The 20,614-nt window shown below is 43.0% G+C and overlaps 1 long non-coding RNA gene across 1 annotated transcript; it reads right to left on the bottom strand.

Moving 5' to 3' along the window:
• Positions 1-5,506: 5,506 nt before the first annotated feature.
• On the bottom strand, positions 5,507-13,469 carry LOC129528365 (uncharacterized). The gene is made up of 2 exons (XR_008673631.1): positions 13,422-13,469; positions 5,507-5,940 (listed from the first exon to the last, which is right to left on the bottom strand). It is a non-coding gene; the product is annotated as an uncharacterized lncRNA (long non-coding RNA).
• Between the last annotated feature and the right edge of the window lie 7,145 nt (positions 13,470-20,614).

Raw genomic sequence — 20,614 nt, 5'->3', positions numbered from 1 at the left:
AGAGAGATTGGACATCTGGCTTCACCTTGGGTGCAGCACATAGCTTCCCTGAGCTTCAACTTTCCTAATCCATCAAATGGGGACATAAAGTAACGACAGCACAGGATTGTTGTGGGATTAAATGAGTCGGTGCTGTGTGTTACTGAAATCAACAACAGCCACCTGTTTCTTTTTTATTTTCTTTGAAACGGAGTTTCATTCTTGTCGCCCAGGCTGGAGTGCAGTGGCGCAATCTTGGCTCACTGCAACCTCCGCCTCCCAGGTTCAAGTGATTCTCCTGTCTCAGCCTCCCGAGTAGCTAGGATTACAGGCATGCGCCACCACACCCGGCTAACTTTTGTACTTTTAGTACAGATGGGGTTTCCCCATGTTGGTCAGCCTGGTCTCAAACTCCTGACCTCAGGTGATCCGCCCCCTCAGCCTCCCAAAGTGCTGGGATTACAGGCGAGTCACCACACCCAGTCCCCCATTTCTGTCTTAACCATTTCATGGAGAGTGATTTTTCTCCCTATAAATGTAGGTGACTCCACAGAACACTCACCTTGTCCTTTCAGCTTGACAGTGGCCTCCAGACGCAGGGTTTTGGGGAAGACACAGGGAAGCGTAAACAATGTACCTCTCTGCCTTTGGGTATTTTACAGTGAATGGAGGAGGGAAGACATTCATAATTGGAAGTGAGAAGAACCACATGAGTACTTTTAAAAATCAGTGCCGGCCGGGCGCCATGGCTCACGCCTGTAATCCCAGCACTTTGGGAGGCCGAGGTGGGCAGATCACTTGAGGTCAGGAGATCGAGACCAGCCTGGCCAACATGGTGAAACCCTGTCTCTACTAAAAATACAAAAATTAGCCGGTTGTGGCGGCACATGCCTGTAATCCCAGCTACTTGGGAGGCTGAGGCAGGAGAATCACTTGAACCCAGGAGGTGGAGGTTGCAGTGAGACGAGATCGCACCACTGCTTTCCAGCCTGGGCAACAGAGTGACACTCTGTCTCAAAAAAAAAAAAAAAAAAAAAAAAAAATCAGTGCTTAGTAACCCTGACTACACATGAGAATTGTATGAAGATTTTATTTTTTAAAGCAGTGACCCTACTACTTACCAACTCAATGAGACTTTCTAGGGGGAAAGTAAATAACACAACATTAATAAAAGTGTTTCCTATGCCAGTGAATGGTACAGGAGTAAGTTGTGAGTCCTTTGCAATACTTAGTCATAGAGTAACAGCTGAGCTTTCTGCCGTGTTTACTATGTGCCAGGTATTATAACAAGAGCTCCATGAGTTGGTTGGGAGCAAGATGGCTTCATGGAGCTAGGACTGTGAAGGATAGTGGGACTTAGATAGAAAGAAGCTGGGCCTTCTATGATGCAAAGAAGGAAATGTCAGTGCATTTTTGGACAGGGGACAAATGGAAGAATGAACTAATTGACTTTTAAAAGGAAAGCAAATTGGTTTTATTTTATGTGTGGTTCACACGTCCTCTGTAGCCTGGATGTATTACTGAAAGAGCACATTCATCCAAAAAAGGGGAGATTTTTATCTTAAAGTACAAAATGTATGGCTTCCTAGACATAAACAAGCAAGCCAACCTATATCCTCACTTCATGGGGCTTTGTGTAACTGACTGTATTCAAAACACAAACTGCAGTGAAACTCCATGGAAAATAAAACAAGAGTAGATCTGAGCAAATTCCTTCCACTTCACCCTTCCTATCTCCTGACCTCTGCTGTATTCCTTACAAAACCAGCAGTGAGTTCTCAGGGCCAGCCTGGAAGCAGCACTTTGGAATCTTAAATTTGACTTTTGGATAAACAAGAATAAAAGAACAACAATCAGAAAGAGAGACAGAGAAAGAGAGAGAGACAGAAACAAAGATTATTAGATTTTAAATTAAAAAATAATAATAAAAGCATGGTCTCATGCAATGTGAGCTCTCTCTCTAAGAGAAGTTACATGAACTGGGGTGTTAGTTAGAAATAGACCAACTGTGAGAAAGCCAAGATTATACCGACAGGAAATAAATCCATCACGTTGCACCATAGGATTTTCTTTTTTTTTTTAAGACAATTTTTTTTTCTTTTTTGTGGCAAGGCCTTGCTCTGTTGCCTGGGCTGGAGTGCAATGGCATGACCAGGGCACACTGCAGCCTCCACCTCCCAGGTTCAAGTGATCCTCCTGCCTCAGCCTCCCTAACAGCTGAGAATACAGGTGCATGCCACCATACCTGGCTAATTTTTAAATTTTTTGTAGAGACTTTTTAAAAATTTTTTGTAGAGATGGAGTCTCCCTATGTTGCCAAGGCTGGTCTCAAACTCCCAGGCTCAAGCAATCCTCCCACCTCAGCCTCTCAAAGTGCTGAAATTATAGGCATGAGCCACCACGCCAAGCCAAGACAAAAATATGCATACATATAGGAAAACCAGGGGTCAAAGGGGTTAAGTGGTTTCTGGTAAATTTGGCACACAGTTCCTATTCTAAATCCCATTTCTTTCCACTAAAGTATTTTTTTTCTGCCTCTTTAGTGGGTATTCCATGCTCTCACTCACCCTGGGGTGGGCGAGATAGAGAAAGAAGCCATATTTCAAAAAGCTCTGTTTTGTTCCCAAGAGTTTGCTTGCATTGACATCTCTGACACCACCTTAACCATTTAAAGCATCTGCAGATGCTATCTCTGCGTGCCCACATTCATCCCCTCCCTTGCTAACCCAGAGGATTGCGTTGGCTCTGCTTGCTAAGCCCTAGCACTCAAGCTGCCCAGGGTGGACTGTCCACAGAGGCCATCCTCGCTCCCCCTACGCAATGATGAATTGTCCCCCAAGTGTGATGGACCAATTTCAGGAGCCAAAGAACCAAAACCCAAAGAACTTAGTAATCCTGCAACAACAACAACAACAAGAAGCAAACTCCAAGTATTATCCAGGGTCAGGTCGAGGCATGGAGATACTCCAGGCTCATGTGTGTGTTGGAATTCCCGCTGAGCCCTTCAGCTGTCCTCGCTGAGTTTTCAGTCTGTAATGTCTTACAGATTTCGGGGCTGGCCTCTGACAGCTCTGACATATCTGAACTAAGGCTAACCTCAGCTAGTTCCTTTAAAGCCTGATAAGTTATACTGTACCTGTCAAAGCCTCTCTGTTGAGATTTTTCTCCTCTTCTCCAATGGGGCAGCAATAACAACAACAACAAAAAGAATAAAGAAAGAAGGGGAAAATGAATCTTCATTTGACTGGTATAATCTCTTCTGCATATTACAATTACTGTCATATTATTCCAGATCCTAATTCATATCAAAAAGAAAACACAGGCTGCTTAGTTGAGGGGAAAATATATCAACTCATCTTCCTCTCACTTTATAAGAGTCATTGTCCTTTCTCAGAATTTATGAAGTCTGAGCTGGGTACGAGAGAGAAGCAATGTCCACATTGTCCAGAAATGAGACATATCAATTTGCCCCTCCAAAAATTCAACAGGTTCTAAGATCCTCCTCGGCGGAAGTCATTTTTCTGAATAGTGTCACCCTCTGTCACCCGTGTCACCCATGTTGCCCCATCCCAAGCATCATCCTAATAGTTGCACATGTAGCTAGGCCCTGAGTCAGTCTCTGGTGGAGGAACCCTGAGGAGCTCACAGGGAAACTTTCTCAAAAGAAACTCGGAAGAAAGTAAGACCCACCTCCCTAGTCATCCATCCCAAGTCCTGACTAGTGAAGAGGTGTCACTTTAAAATTCCCAAACATTTAGGAAACAAACAACTTAGGGAGATCCAGTCAGACACTACTGCAATCATTGAGTCAGATCGGGAAGGAAAGCGTTAGGAAAAAGGTAAAGGCATAAGCAATAATTTCTACTCTTTGCTAACTGCAGTTACATAAGACCTTGAAAAGATCTTTTTCATCTTTTTGTCGTAATTATTTATCCATTAAAAAAAAGAAAAGCCTATGTATGTACCTTTCAAGACTAATGCAACAGAAAGTAAACTAAAAGCACTATCAGAAAATAAGAATTCTGTAAATGTCAAATCACAAATGATGCTGCAAATGATTTCTCAGCAAATAAAATTACCCAGCTAGACAAATATAATTGCAAAAAGAAACTTCTGAAGCGTGCTTTCAGATTGGGTCAGCGCATGTATATTGACGTGCCCAGGACTTGGGTATACAGGAAACATCCAGCCCTCTAGAAGTTTCCATTCAAGATACCTCACTTTCATAACAAATTGTCAAAATCTTTCTTACATGAATACTTTCTTATTTGAAAATTTAAACAGGCCAGGCACGGTGGCTCACACCTATAACCCCAACTTTGGGAGGCCAAGGCGGGAGAATCACTTGAGACGAAGAGTTCAAGACCAGCCTGGGCAACATACTGAGACCCTATCTCTACAAAAAATAAAAACTAAAAAAAAAAAAAAAAAAAAAAAACATTAGCCAGGTGTGGCGGTGCATACCTGTAGTCCCAGCTACTTAAGAGGCTGAGGCAACAGGATCACTTGAGCCTAGGAGCTCAAGCCAGGAGTGAACTATGATTGTGCCACTACACTCCAGCCTGGGTGACAGAGTGAGATCCTGTCTCTCAAAAAAATAATAATTATAATTTTTTTTTATTTTTGAAAGCACCCTCTTTTGCCCCCTCCCACTCCTACCCCTAACCAGCCTCACCTTTCTTCCCAGATGTAACCCCTGTCAGCTATTTGGTGTTTGTCCCGCCAGGCCGTGTTCTGGGCATTTACTTACACATATGCATATAGTATTTGCCTTTTAAATACGCAATTCCTTACTTAAGGATTAAGGTAACTAAGCTGAGGCAGTTAATTTTTTTTGAGATGGAGTCTCACTTTGTAGCCCAGGCTGGAGAGCAGTGGTGCTATCTCAGCTCACTGCAACCTCCGCCTCCTGGGTTCAAGAAATTCTCCCTGCCTCAGCCTCCTGAGTAGCTGGGATTACAGGTACCCACCCCCATGTCCAGCTAAATTTTGTATTTTTTAGTAGATACGGGGTTTCACCATGTTGGCCAGGCTGGTCTTGAACTCCTGACCTCAGATGATCTACCCACCTTAGCCTCCTGAGGCACTTAAATATTAACTTGAACCTCTGGATACGAATTTCATCTCTGCATCTGGCTTACACCCTTTGCCTGGTAGAAGCTGACTTTGTAGTAATTATAAAAGAAACCAGTTCTATAGTTAACTCTCAATTATCCAGGGATTCATTTTCCTCATCAGAGAACTCCTCGGCCCCCCTGCTTTTTCAGCTCTACTTGGATACCCCTCTTTTGACCATTTCACTTCTCATTCATGAGCCCCTCACCCAGAAAGTCAACTTTCAGTAAGATAGAAAATTGTTGTTATGTATTAGCCCTTTTCATCAATGTGTTCAAAAGCAGAGAAGGTAGAAACAATGTATTTTTTGTTCGATAATGCAAAATGTAAGATTTGAGTCTATGTGCAAATTCCACCTACTCACTCCCCAGGGCACCCTTCCTCCACTGCCCACAAACACTGACAATCAAGGTTTGGCTTTGGTTGAGATTTATAGGGGAACATAACTGGATTTCCCTCTCTGTCCTGGTCTGCTAATGTCCAGTTGGCTGATGTTCAGGGCAAGGTGCCAGGCCTTGATTTTGGAGAAGGATCATCCAGAGAGATAGAGGCAGATGTGATTTGGCGGCTGTGTGAGATCTGGCACGGGATTTTACGTGCTGTGGTGTTATGTTTCTTAAACTCAGTACACGCACTTAGAAGGCTGTTCATCATCATCACAGAGTATCCACGCTGCACCTACTTGGCACCAGAAGCATTCTGAATATCTTTTTAAAATAATATTTTTGTGAGAGGCCCAGGATATGCCTGACAGAGTGGCACTGTGTAGTACCACCATGTTATGCTGACACTGGCATTTCATGGGAAATTCAGATCTTTTCCTGCTCCTGACAATCAGAGAGAATCCTGGAAAGACATAAGAGACATTTTATCATTGCTTTCATTTATTCAGCAAAAACAATAGCAGGCACACGTTTTGAAATGAAACAATATTTCTTGAGCTAATAAAAATGAAGAAGGAAAAAAGTAATTTGAGACCTTTCTCTCCACTCTTCCTCTTTGCCTTTCTTGCATATAATTCACAAATGAGAAAGAAGGTGTGCCCCTCTCCTGAACAAAGCCGTCTTACCTGCTGCTTGCAAATCTTTCTAAAACTGGTTTCCACACCAGGCTGGGATTTCTGACTCATGATAATAGATTCTGGCAGCAGGATTTTGGAAGAGGTGCCGTTATACTGCACAGTGAAACTCCATCACTTCATTTAACCAAGAATGCTATGATTTTGCTGTCATCAGAACAGAACCCACGTATCACTCAAGAAAATAATAGGATTCCAGATATTTTTTAAAAGGATCCAAGTAAAACACCTGGGTGAGCCTTGCAGAAAAAGGTCAGCTAAAATAGAGGTAGCATGGCCCCTCGTCCCTTACAGTCATCAAGTAGCTTACGAAGTTCAGGTTACACAGATGAAGAGCATGGTTCATCTGATTTTGGACAAGGAGTTTAGTTAATTAAAGAAATGCCGTCCCATGTGGAGACTGCCTTCCTGAGGGCTGAATTTCTTCCCATACCAAAGGCAGGAGGCAGGCCCCGTGATCTCAAAGGCCCCCTTCAGATCAAGAATCCTCAGGCCGCCAGTGGGGTTTTCCCTAGTTGGCCTTTTTCCCAGTAATAAAGTTATTAGAAGATTAGGAGGAGAGGGAGATGAGTGAACAAGAGGCCAGCATATTTGCAAGGGGACCATTCACGTTACACAACACCTTGTCCTCACGCCCAGCCCAGCCTCGTTCATAGCAGAAGGCTTGGGGAAACAGACACAATGCTGACACCGCAGTGTCATTTTTTAAAAAATGACAAGTCACTCTTTCTTTCTCTCTCTCTCTTTCTTTCTTGACAGGATCTTGCTCTGTTGCCCAGGCTGGAGTGCAGTGGCATAATCACAACTTACTGTAGCTTCCATCTCCCAGGCTCAAGTGATCCTCCCACCTCCACCTCCCAAAGCTCTGGGATTGCAGATGTGAGACACTGCACCTGGCCAAGGTTTGTAACATTCTAACCAGCTAATTCTATTTTCAGTCTTTCTCATTGGCACCTTAGTTACTATAAAAATAATTTCTTTTACTAAAAATAATAAGCATCAGCTGGCACAGTGGCTCTCGCCTATAATCCCAGCATTTTGGGAGGCCAAGGTGGGAGGATTGCTTGAGCCCAGGAGTTTGAGACCAGCCTGGGCAACACAGTGAGACTCCACCTCTACAGAAAATAAAAAAATTAGCCGGGCATGGTGGTGCACACCTGTGGTCCCAGCTACATGGGAGGCTGAGGCAGGAGGATCACTTGAGCCCAGGAGGTCGAGGCTGCAGTGAGCTATGATCATGCCACTGCATTCTAGCCTGTGTGACAGAGCAAGACCCTGTCTCAAAAATAAGAATAGAAATAGACAAATAAACAAATATCAACAGATAAAATGACAAATAATAATAGGTCTTTCTCTCATTGGTGTTATGAGGATTCAATGAGATAATAATGTATGGTAAACCCTTAACACAACAATAATTAGCTGTAGTAAATAATAATTGTTAGCTATTGTTGCATGGGTGGCAACCCACTTTTACATGGTCCCTTGATTTATGATAGGAATTTCATAAATTTCATGTTATTTCACCTAGTCCAATGTTTAACACATATTTAATGAATGCCTACCACCATGTGCCAGATACCCTTCTGAGCACTGAAAATACATGAGTGTACAAAAGAGACAGAACCCCTAGTCTCACAGGATGTGTGTTCCAGTTGCGGGAGACAAATAATAAACAAGAAAATATGGCGGGGTGTGGTGGCTCATGTGTGTAATCCCAACACTTTGGGAGGGTGAGGCGGGAGGATTGCTTGAGCCTGGGAGTTCAAGACCAGCATAGGCAACATAGTGAGACCCCATCTCTACAAAATATATATATATATTTTTAAATTAGCCAGGTGTGCTGGCACATGCCTGTAGTCCCAGCTGCTTGGGAGGCTGAGGTGGGAGGATCACTTGAGCCCAGGGTTTGGAGGCTGCAGGGATCTGTGATCACGTCCCTGCACCACAGCCTGGGTGACAGCAAGAGACCCTGCCTCAAAAAAGAAAGTTTAAGAGCTCTGAAGTTTAGCGTAGAAACAAATGCTTGTGTCTGCTTCAAGCATTTGTTGAGATGAAATAAACCTACTGGCTTTGGGAGCCAGAGAAGAGAACCTGCACAAACGGGGAACAAACTCATCAGCCGCACCCTCACTGTCCTCCTGAATCCTTACAAAATAAATCCCGGAGCCACTCAATGTGGCAGGTTCTGTGACACCCCCTGTTTCCAGCAGAGGAAAGCAAGGCTGAGAGGGTGACATGACTTAGGCCAAGGTCTCACACAGCTTGTGGGGGCAGAGCCAGTATTGACTGAATCCAGGTCGAGGGAGACTCAAGCCTGATCTTTCCCCTTCTCTGCACTGCCCCCCAGAACGGGAGCAAGATAAGTGAAAGTAAAACCAGCCAGGAGGCTCCACGCATGCTTGCATTATGGGATACTTAGTTTGATCCAAACATTCTCAAACCTTGCTACCTCACAAAGTAAGGAATTTGGGGTGGGGTTGAAAAGGGTCAGTAAATTAGATTTAGACTTCTACTTTGGTTAAAAATCCAAATTTCTAATCAGTTTACTGAAGAAGAAAAGTTGCTTCCACTACAGGCTGCAGAGTGTCCAAGAATCCATTAGCAAGATTTGGGGGAACTCCATTAAAATTTCTGCAGGAGATAACCCTACCTTCTCCACCCAGTTAGGGAGTCCCCAGCCTACTTAGGAGGAAGCTGCCAAGAGCTTTGGTCCTCAGAGAGGAGACAAAGCTACATCAATCAAGTCAGTATTTATTCAGTGCTGACAAGCCCAGAACTGGGATCGGCCAGCAAGAAATTCTGGTCCCTGTCACCAATTTGTTTATAATCTAACTAAACAGAGATCTGCTTACGCAAAATGCTTTGTAAGCAATTCAGTAAGATTTAACTGCAGGCTAGCCCAGAATGGGTGCTTAACAAATATGTGTTTCAGAATTTCTTTTTCTTTCTTTTTTTTTTTTTAACTTGTAAGAGCTCAGATGCAGGAGAGATCCATGGGCCTCGGAGCTGCTGGGAAGGTTTCATGGCTGGGGGTCAGAATGGGGATGTGCACTGGATGGGGAAGATTTAGAAAGGGAAGAGCCTGAGCAAAGCTTTCATCATCCCCGAGCCCTGGTGTGTTAGTCTGTTCTCATACTGCTATAAAGAACTACCCGAGACTGGGTAATGTATGAAGAAAAGAGGTTTAATTGACTCAGAGTTCCACAGGCTGCACAGGAAGCATGGCTGGAAGGCCTCAGGAAACTTACAATCATGGCGGAAGGTGAACGGGAAGCAAGCACGTCTTATCATGGCAGAGCATGGGAGAGAGTGCACGAAGAAGGAAGTGCCACACACTTTTAAGCAACCAGATCTCGTGAGAACTCACTCATACCCCGAGAACAGCAAGGGAGAAACCCACCCCCATGATCCAATCGCCTTCCACCAGGTCCCTCCCCCAACACTGGAATTACAATTCAACATGAGATTTGGGTGGGGACAGAGCCAAAACATATCACCTGGAGAAAGTGAACAGTTGTGACCCAAGAAGGCTGTCTCTTCTCAGGTCCCAGTTGAGTGCTTGCTTTTGTGACATGAATGTCCCCTAACCTTTTTTACTGGCACAGTGACTCATGGCAAAAGCAATGCACTTTGTCCCAAGCAGAGACTGCAGCAGTAGGGAATATCAGGAAACCTTGGGATCTGCCCGCCTGCAGGTGGTGAGGTCCTATTAGTGGATGGACAATGCATCCTTGTTTGCCATGGGTGTGAGATCATTGCTCTGCTGTCTGCTGGCACTCCCCTGGAGCTGCCTCAGTCTGGTGGGTGAGTTAGGTCTCTAAGGATGTTCCATACAGGGACTGGCCCTAAAGTTAATGCAGCTTAGGCTGCAGGGCCCTCATTTGCACAGGCCCTCCAAGGCTTGGGAAGGGTCCAGCAGTGTTTTCACATTTGCATGATTACATTGTTTTTTCTTTGTCTTTTCTTTTTTGAGACAGGGTCTTACTCTGTCAACCACACTGGAGTGCAGTGGCACAATCTCAGCTCACTGCAGCCTCAACCTCCTAGGCTTGAGCGGTCCTCCTGTCTCATCCTCCCAAGTAGCTGGAACTATAGGCACACACCACAATGCCTGGCTAATTATTTTTTATACAGAGAGAGAGATGGGGTCTCACTGTATTGCCCAGGCTGGTCTCAAACTCCTGGGCTCAAGGGATCCTCCTGACTCGGCTGTATTCCCAAAGTGCTGGGAATACAGGTGTGAGCCACCACACCCTGCCAAAAATAATATATTTAACTGCTATCAGTTATGACTATTTTCTATTTCTACTCTCACTTTCCTTTCTCCACTCTTTCCCTGTGCCAGGTGGGATGGACCAGCCATGGGCATATCTGAAGGTACATTGAGGCAGATGAGAATGCATTGAGGGTACATTTATTTGGGGTTTTGTTGGATACATTTATGTGGCTTGCAATTACTTCTGTGAATTCTTCACTTATTACTTATTACTAAGCTATCTTAGGAGCACCCTCATCTCACTCCCTGCCTAGTGTTACGACGGGAAGAACCAGGGCTATCCCTATACACTGTGTCCTATGGCATCTGGCATGAGAAGTACATAGATTGTGGAGGAAAAAGGTTTGAAATGAATCAAGCCAGAAGGTGGTCTGTGAAAAATTCTTCCAACTGTCAGACATGGAAAATGGTAAGCCAAAGGTTCCATTAACAACTACTAGTCAATGGCGGAGTATAGTGACTCATACCTGTAATCCCAGCACTTTGGGAGGCCGAGGCAGGTGGATTGCTTGAGCCCAGGAGTTTAAGACCACACTGGGCAGTTTAGTGAGACCTCATCTCTATTTAAAAAATAAATTAAAAGAAAAAACTAATCAAAATGGAATTTCTCTCCTGTGAAGAATATGTTAGCCGGGCGCGGTGGCTCACGCCTGTAATCCCAGTACTTTGGGAGGACAAGGCGGGCGGATCATGAGGTCAGGAGATCAAGACCATCCTGGCTAACACGGTGAAACCCCGTCTCTACTAAAAGTACAAAAAATTAGCCGGGCGTGGTGGCAGGTGCCTGTAGTCCCAGCTACTCTGGAGGCTGAGGCAGGAGAATGGCGTGAACCCAGGAAGCGGAGCTTGCAGTGAGCTGAGATCGTGCCACTGCACTCCGGCCTGGGTGACAGAGCAAGACTCCATCTCAAAAAATATATATATATATACCTGATAATACAGCACATACAATTATGAACAAACTTTGCTTTTTTTCTTTTTGGAGGGGATCACACAAAATACAATTTTCAGAATTTCTCTATAGATATGGGATAAAACTGCAGAAGCACTACGAACAGCAAGTTATAGTCATGTGTGAAATCCTATGTGTTATGCATCCCAACCATCAATAATAATTACCAAGCAACCACGCTAATAGGAACAGCTGAATTATATTTCTATTTTCTCTATTAAAAATGATTGTAGAAAATTGCAGACACATTGAAAGACAATCAAAGAGTATAAAGCTAAAGATATGGGGGAAAGAAGCATTAGCTACGTTAGGGGGCTCAGTAATAAAAACGTGCATTTTTTCTGGATTTGGAGACATTTGTAGTCTTTTTTCTAATTGTGATCAGTTGTGATTTATTTTCTTATTCTAAATAAAAATGTATTTTCACATATACATTTGTATTTGTCATTTTCGGTTATCTTCCTAAAGAGGACACCCAAATTATATACGCTCTGGGCCTCACAAAACCTTGATCCACCTCCTGAATGTCCATATTAGCTTATAGAACTGATAATCATCCTTGCCAGGACCATGGAAAACACTGATTTTTGTTTCTCTGATAGACAGGCAGTATGTTATGATGCTTAGGGGCCAGGAACTCTGGGACCAGAATGCCAGAGTTTAAATGCCACGTAAAGCATGACCCACAGTTTCTATCATTTATAAGACACTTAGAAAGTGCCGCTTCATAACACTTCATAAATATTCACTATATTATTATTAGACTTAGACATGTCTTCTCTTGTTCTAAACCCTTATTCGGTTACAATAATTGCAAGATACGGAATTTTGAGAAATCATTTGTGATTATATTTTATGTACAGCAATTTTTAACTGAAACACTACTCTAAACTGAAAGTAAAGAATGAATTAGGGCTGGGCACGGTGGTTCACACCTGTAATCCCAGCACTTTGGGAGGTGGTGGCAGGAGAATCGCTTGAGCCCAGGAGTTTGAGGCTGCAGTGAGCCATAATCATACCACTGCATGCTAGCCTGGGCAAAAAAGCAAGACCCCAACCCTAAGGGAAAAAAAAAAAAAAGAATGAATTGGAGCTCTCTGTCCCTTTGTTTCCCACCACATGGTAGCATGAGGATGGAGTGCAAGCGCTGGATGAATTCAGCTTGAGTAAAGCCAGGTGATGGAGAGGAGAACGTGTAAAGGTCAGAGGGACCTGATCATTGCACCAATGCAATGATCCTCACTGCCCCAACGCTAAGCCAGGGAGGAGGAGGGCTTCATTCTATTCACTAAGGGGATTTTACTGACCCCTTGTGGGAGAAGAGGTTGGTGCATCCAATAAAGATCGCAGTTTGGGGAACATGTTTTCCTGCAGTCCTTCACCCGAAAAATTCAAGGAACAGAAAGGTGAGGTAGGTTACTAACTGCCCGAGTTCTTCCCATTCAACTCGAAACTGTTTACAGTTACTTCTCAGATCAACTTCTTTCCTGACACTCTTCAGAGTTCTCATCAAAGGCGGGAGGAGTTTGATGTCAGGAATATGGGCTTTGGGTGTTCAAAAACAAAATGAAGGAAGGAAAGCAGGGAGGAGGGAAGCAGGCAGGGAGGGAGGAAAGATAAGAAAAAAATTTTTTGGATCTTAGCACAGCTACTGGCAAATGAAAGACTGTAAGCAATCTGTTTAACTCCCTGGGCCTCCCTATCCTCACAGGTGAAATGAAACTCATAATGCTAATGATTGAATCAGATGGTGTATATAAAGTGCCCGTGCGCAGCCCACAGTGGATGCTAAATAAGTGTCTGTTGTTATCGTTAAACATGATGCTGCCATATTTACTCAGTATCATGATACTCATTCGACAGTTACTTCACACTACTATAAAGCACATCTTTTGAAAGAAAAAAAAAACAGAAGTTTCTTTTAAAAGAACAATTTCCTCAGCAGAGACCAGGCTTGACATAGTCTCTGACAGTATACACAGATGGAAACCACTTCTTGTCCAGGCAGCCCGGCTTACCTCGCGCAGGCCATTCCGGGGTGCGGAGGGTTGGGAGGGGTCACGGACAGCACCACCCCTTCTGTAGAGCGGGCGGGGCAGCCTGGCTCGGGCGTGTCTTCACTTCTTTTCCCGTAGGAAATGCCTAGGGTCCTATGCAAGTAAATTCTCTTTGCTGCGACTGGAAGGAGACGATTCCCATTTATCCAGCCTCCTGATGTTCTGGCCTAAGATGCCCTCGGCCCTCCAGGGGAGAGGGCTCCCGAGCAGGGGGGTTCCACGGTTAGATGGAGAGGAGGGGCGCGGGAAGACCGCACAAGGCCGGCTTCGCTCCCTCCGCGGCAGGTACCAGGGGCCTGGGCAATGCCTCCTCACTCTTTTCCCCTTCGTGCCCAGGGGAGGGGAGATGGGGCTGAAGGATAACAGACACAACTAAACTGGAGAGACTGGGTTAGAGGAAAACGAACTGCCTGGCTTGGAACCACTTGGCCAGACCCCTGGAGTGAATCCCACACCTTTCCAGGCTGCTTGACCTCCCTGCTCATTAAGCCAGTGCAGCCCAGAATCGTGACCTCCCATGCCTCCTTCCCAAGGTCCCCCCGCTCTGGAATGGCAGCATCTCCGACTTTTCCTTTTTCTGTCTCCCGCTACAGAGCAATCGAAAAAATAAGTTCTTCTATGTATAGTAAGATATTAAAAGTCATTATTGACCATGCGCAGTGGCTCACGCCTGTAATCCCAAAACTTTAGGAGGCCGAAGCAGGAGATGGCTTGAGTCCAAGAGTTTGAGACCAGCCTGGCCAACATGGCAAAACCCCATTTCTACCAAATATATATATGTATATATATTTTAAATATATACAACATATGTATGTATTATATATGTATGTATGTATACAAAAATTAGCTGGGCTTGGTGACACACGCCTGTGGTCCCAGCTACTTGGGAGGCTGAGGTAGGAGGATTTCTTGAGCCAGGGAGGTTGAGGCTGCTGTAAGCTGAGATCCCGCCACTGGACTCCAGAGAATGCGACAGAGCAAAACCTGGGCATCAGAGTGAGAACCTGTCTCAAAAAAAATAAAAGTCATTGTTGTTAAAATGTGAAAAGTTAGATGAGGTCATCATGTAGGCTATATGTATGTTTTTAAAAAGAAAGGAGATACCAATACATACATGTGTGTATTTCATAATATTAAAATAAAAAACAATGTATTTTTCTACTAAAAATACATTAAACACTGTCTCTACTAAAAAATTAATAAACTATACTATTGTTTATAGGAGAATGAGGAGCTGAGTGGAAGGAACAGGGATAGAAGAGAGACTTCTTCCTTGCAGATGAGCAGTCTGGGTAATAATCATTATCATCATTTAAAAAAGAAAGAAAAATAGGAAGATAGACTTCTTTGAATATACTGTTTTGGAGAACTGACTTTGGAACAGTGTACATATTTTTCATAATTTAAAATGAAATTAATAAATGAATTAATAAAATAATTCTTAATATCCAAAAGTAAAATTAAACTTCTGCACCCAGTTGATAGCATAACTACACAGATACTATACGAACAGACTGTAAAACACGATAATTTGATGATCTATCTCTAGTTAGATACACCCTAATGATAGAGCCAAACAAAAAAATTCAACTTTTCAGAAATCATATTGTTGATAACATTAATATTGTTATTGTACAATAAATCAAATAATTTTTAAAACATTTTTTAAAAAGAAATGTAGGTATAAGATCAATAAGGTGGCTGGGTACAGTGGCTCATGCCTGTAATCCCAGCACTTTGGGAGGCCAAGGCAAGTGGATCACCTGAGGTCAGGAGTTTGAGACCAGCCTGGCCAACAATGATGAAACCCCATCTCTACTAAAACTACAAAAAATTAGCTGGGAGTGGTGGCTGGCACCTATAATCCAAGCTACTCAGGAGGCTGCAGCAGGAGAATTGCTTGAACCTGGGAGGCAGAGTTTGCAGTGAGCCGAGATCCCACCACTGCACTCCAGCCTGGGCAACAAGAGCAAAACTCTGTTTCAAAAAAAAAAAAAAAAAAAATCAATAAGGTTGTAAGCAGTCCTGAATTTGAATTGCAAAGTTCAGTTTGAACTCACTTATTTTTTTTCTTTAAAATATTCTTAGCCAACTGGGTTTGGTGGTTTACACCAATAATCCCAATATTTTGAAAGGCCAAAGAAGGAGGATTGCTTGAGGACAGGGGTTTGAGACCAGCCTTGGCAACACAGCAAGATCCCAACTCTACAAAAAATAAAAAATTAGTCAGGCATGGTGGCACGCACCTGTAGTCCTAGCCACTTGGAAGGCTAAGGCAGAAGGATCCCTTGAGCCAAGTAGTTCAAGGCTACAGTGAACTATGATTGCATCACTGCACTCCAGCTTGAGCAACAGCGTAAGACTCTGTCTCTTTAAAAAAATCAAACAAACAGAAAACATTCTTAGCTCTTTCCACTGAAAAGAAAAAGTCTAAGAAATAATGACCAGCCCAGTAGCACTGACGCCCCTGATACCCACATTGTGATCTCTAAATGTCATTTCCTTAAACAGAATCAGGACTTCTTGGAGCAATGTTTTATTTCAGGTCAGGCATTTCAAAAACAAGAAAGCCATCAAAGATTAACAGATTTGTGTCAATAGGACTGCTGAATGCGTGTCTGCTAGCCAAAGATGGGCAATGTGAGCATCAGTGAAGACAAGAACTGAAATACACTGAAACATCTAAAACATGTTTAAATCCTTAGATTTGTACTGTTATTTTTAAAAAACATATTGGTCATCCTTGGAAGATGCTAAGGACCAACTCATTAATCAATAAAATAAGAAATGGCTGGGCACGGTGTAATCCCAGCATTTTTGGAGGCTGTTGTGGGCGGATCACTTGAGGTCAGGAGTTCAAGACCAGCCTGGCCAACACGGTGAAACACTGTCTCTACCAAAAATACAAAAATTAGCCAGACCTGGTGGTGCACGCTTGTAATCCCAGCTACTCGGGAGGCCGAAGCAAGAGAATCACTTGAACCCGGGAGGCGGAGGTTACAGTGAGCCAGGATCACAGCCACTGCACTCCAGCCTGGGTGACAGAGCGAAACTCTGTCTCAAAAAAATAAATAAATACATAAGAAATAACTAGTCCCTGCCTTCGTTTAGCAGGGGTAAGGAGTGAATATACCACACAGAAACAAAGCTCAGTGTCTGCTGTGAAGGCTTTGGAGGAGACAGACCATGACCAGACACAGGCCCTGTTTCTGATGCTGAGAAGAGAGGAACTAAATAAATCCTGGTTAACAAGTGCATCAGGTGAAGATGGGACTTGGAGCCCCAAGCCAAACTTTCAATTTTCTCAATAGGAGCCTTGACAGGGACAGACTCAGCACGATACTTGTGAAGGTCATTAATATTCTTTTTCTTTTTTTAAGTTGAAGTACCATTCACATATTATAAAATTCACCACTCTAAAGTGTGCAATTCAGTGGGATTTAGTAAACTCACAGAGTTGTCCAATCATTGTCACTATTTAATTCCAGAACATTTTCCTCAATTCAAAAAGAAACCCTGTACCCACTAGCAGCCACTCCCGTTAACCTCTCCCCCAAGCCACCAGCAATTACTGAAACCTATTTTCTGTCTCTATGGAATAGGTGTGTCTATTCTGGATTTTTTTTTTTTTTTGAGACGGAGTCTCGCTGTGTTGCCCAGGCTGGAGTGCAGTGGCGCAATCTCAGCTCACTACAACCTCCGCCTCCCAGGTTCAAGTGATTCTTGTGCCTCAGCCTCCCAAGTAGCTGCAATTACAGGCATGCACCACCACACCAGGCTAATTTTTGTATTTTTAGTGGAGACGGGGTTCTACCATGTTGGCCAGGCCAGTCTCGAAATCCTGACCTCATCCTCGGCCTCCCAAAGTGCTGGGATTACACCCGTGAGCAACTGTGCCTGGCCTGCACACTTTTATATAAATGAAATCATACAATATGTGGCCTTTTGTGTCTGGCAATTTCTCAAAAGGTTAAACAAATGGTGAATATGACCCAACAATTCCACTTCTAGTTATATACCTAAAATAATTGGAAACTGTAGTATAATTGGAAATATACTTGGTCTTTATTCCCCATTCCTGGCACAGAGCTCCTAAAAACCCTTGAAATTTCCTATGTGATCAGACTGCTTTTTGTTTTTCATAATGAGCCCCTTTTGACTGCACCTGAATTTATGTTATTGAGGTGGTTTACGGTGGGCCCCTAGATAGCCTCAGGATGGCGCTTGTCACCAGGAAGATCAAGTGATGGGAGGGTTGGACTTTTCAGCCCTAATCACTAACCTTTGAGAAGTGGGGCAGGGATGGAGATTAAGCTCTATAAAAACTCTTGAACTAAGAGATTCAACAAGCTTCCAGGTTGATGGATGCATCTAGGTGCTGGGAGGGTGGCACACCTCAATTCCACATGGACAGAAACTCCACTCAGGACCCTTCCTGGCCTTGCCTTATGTGCCTCTTTATCCAGCTGTTTCTCTATATCCTTTATAATAAACCAGTAAAATGTAAGTAAAGTGTTTCCCTGAGTTCTGTAAGCCATTCTAACAAGTTATTAAACCCAAGGAGAAGATTTGGAACTGCCAGTTCACTAACTGCTGCCCGTTGGTCAGCAATATGGGAGGCCAAGACTTATAGTTAGTATCTGAAGTGGAGGAAGTCTTGTGGCATGTAGCTCTTTTTTTTTGTTTGTTTTGAGTCGGAGTCTCGCTCTGTTGCCCAGGCCAGAGTACAATGGTGTGATCTCAGCTCACTGCAACCTCCATCTTCCAGGTTCAAGCAATTCTCCTGCCTCAGCCTCCCAAGGAGCTGGGATTACAGGCTCCTACCACCATGTCCTGCTAATTTTTGTATTCTTGGTAGAGACGGGGTTTCACCATGTTGGCCAGGCTGGTCTCGAACTCCTGACCTCATGATCAGCCTGTCTCAATAGAATCTGACACTAACTCGAGGAAGATAATGCCAGAATTGAATTGAATTGTAGGACATCCATTCGATGGCAGAGAATTGGTGGTTGTGAGAAAACCTGCACATCTGGTGTCAGAGGTGTTGCCTGTGACAGTATAGAGAAACAGTATTTTCCAGAGAAACATATATTGACACAAACACTTTTTCACAAATATTGCTAACATGCTAGCAGTATTATTCATAATAGCCAAAAAGTGGAAACAACAATCCAATTTCTATTGACTAATGAATTGATAAACAAAATGTAGTATATCCATGCAATGGAGATCTGTTTTCATTCAATTGTTAATTTATTAATTTCTCCTTAATTTTTGAAGGATAGTTTTGCCATATACAGAATTCTTGGTTGGCAGGTTTTTTCCTTCAGTACTTTGACTATGTCATTGTGCTGCCTTACTCCATGGTTTCTGATGAAGAATTAGCTGTTAATCTTATGAAGACTCCCTTGCAGATGATGAGTAGCTTCTGTGTTCCTGCTTTCAAGATTCTCTTTCTTCAGCTTTCGACAGTTTATGATGTGCCAAATTGTGCATCTCTACTGCTTGAATTTATCCTACTTGGGTTTATTCTACTTGAATTTCATCGAGTTTATTGCATGCGTAGATTAATTTTTTTATTAATTTTGGGAAGTATGGGGCATTATTTCTTCAAAATGTTTTTCTTTTTTCTTCTTCTAGGACATTTTGCTGTAATTCATTCATTTAAATTGCTGCATAGTATTCCCTTTCATGAGCTTACCATCATTTAATGGTATTTAATTGCTGAGGGACATTTGAGTTTTTTAAAACTTTTGGTTGTAATAACACTGCTCTAACATTCTTGTACATGCATCCTGCTACACGTGTATACACATTTCTGTTAGATACTTATCTAAGAATGAAATTTCTTTATTTCAGGGTATTCATATCTTCAACTTTAATATATAATACCAAACTCTTTCCCAAAATGTTTGTATTCAGAGGAAGATTTACAAAATTACCATGACATTAATGAATATAAAGCTTGCATGGCTTTTGTGACTAGTTAGAGTGCTGGCAGAATGCACTGGTGAGGGATGGGTCACCAAGTAGCAATTAGAAAGCATTTCTGGACAATTGCCTAAAGAGACTTCAAGAGAAAGAACCTGAATCTCCAAGGCGTCTGTAATTATTTTGTGGTTAGTTTTCTCTTTTAGATATTCATTTTTGTATTAAATTTTATTCATAATTTACAGTTTTTAAAGATGGCTCTCAAAATTGTACGTTTCAGACTCCTCAAAACTTGGACTACTCCTGTTTATACCAGAGTGACTTCTAAATACATTTTTCCAATCCAGACATCTCCCTTGACATCAGGGTCTGAAATACAACTTCTACTTGGGTCATTTGCGTATTAAGAATCTCAAACCAAATGTAGCTAAAATATAATTCATTATTTTTCCTCTTAATCCTTTTTCAGTCACTCTCCAAACATGTTCCTCTCCCACCACTCACCATTTTGGTTAAGTGACACCATTGTTTACCCAGTTACTCTAGTCATTGTTGATTCCTCCTTATACCCTCTACGTCTAATTCAATGACAAGTCATATCTGCTCGACTTATTATACAAAACATATTCTGAATACATTTACTTCTTTCCAACTCCACTGCTATCACCATCATCCAAGCTGATGTAATTTCTTTTTTCTGAGATGCAGTCTTGCTCTTGTCACCCAGGCTGGAGTGCAATGGCGCGATCTCAGCTCACTGCAACCTCCGCCTCCAGGGTTCAAGCAATTCTTCTTCTTCAGCCTCCCAGCTAGCTGGGATTACAGGCGCCCACCACCATGCCCAGCTAACTTTTGTATTTTTAGTAGAGACAAGGTTTCACCATGTTGGCCAGGCTGGTCTCAAACTCCTGATCTCAAGTGACCCGCCCGCCTCAGCCTCCCAAAGTGCTGGGATTACAGGCATGAGCACTGTGCCCGGTCAAGCTGCTGTAATTTCTTACTTGGAATGATTCAATAGTCTTCCATTTGATCTTCCAGTTTCCATTTTTCTCAAGTACAATTCATTCTCAACACAGCAACCAACATGATTTCTTTTTAGTTTTTTGTTTGTTTGTTTGTTTGTTTGTTTTTTAAGAGATGGGGGCTCACTGTGTCACCCAGGCTAGGGTACAGTGATGCAATTATTGCTCACTGCACCCTCAAACTCCTGAGCTCAATATATC

Source organism: Gorilla gorilla, chromosome 17 (assembly GCF_029281585.2).
Source record: "Gorilla gorilla gorilla isolate KB3781 chromosome 17, NHGRI_mGorGor1-v2.1_pri, whole genome shotgun sequence".
In the NCBI taxonomy this organism is placed as follows: domain Eukaryota; kingdom Metazoa; phylum Chordata; class Mammalia; order Primates; family Hominidae; genus Gorilla; species Gorilla gorilla.
The sequence above is the reverse complement of the archived record's forward strand: the minus strand, read 5'-3'. Positions and strand labels throughout refer to the sequence as shown.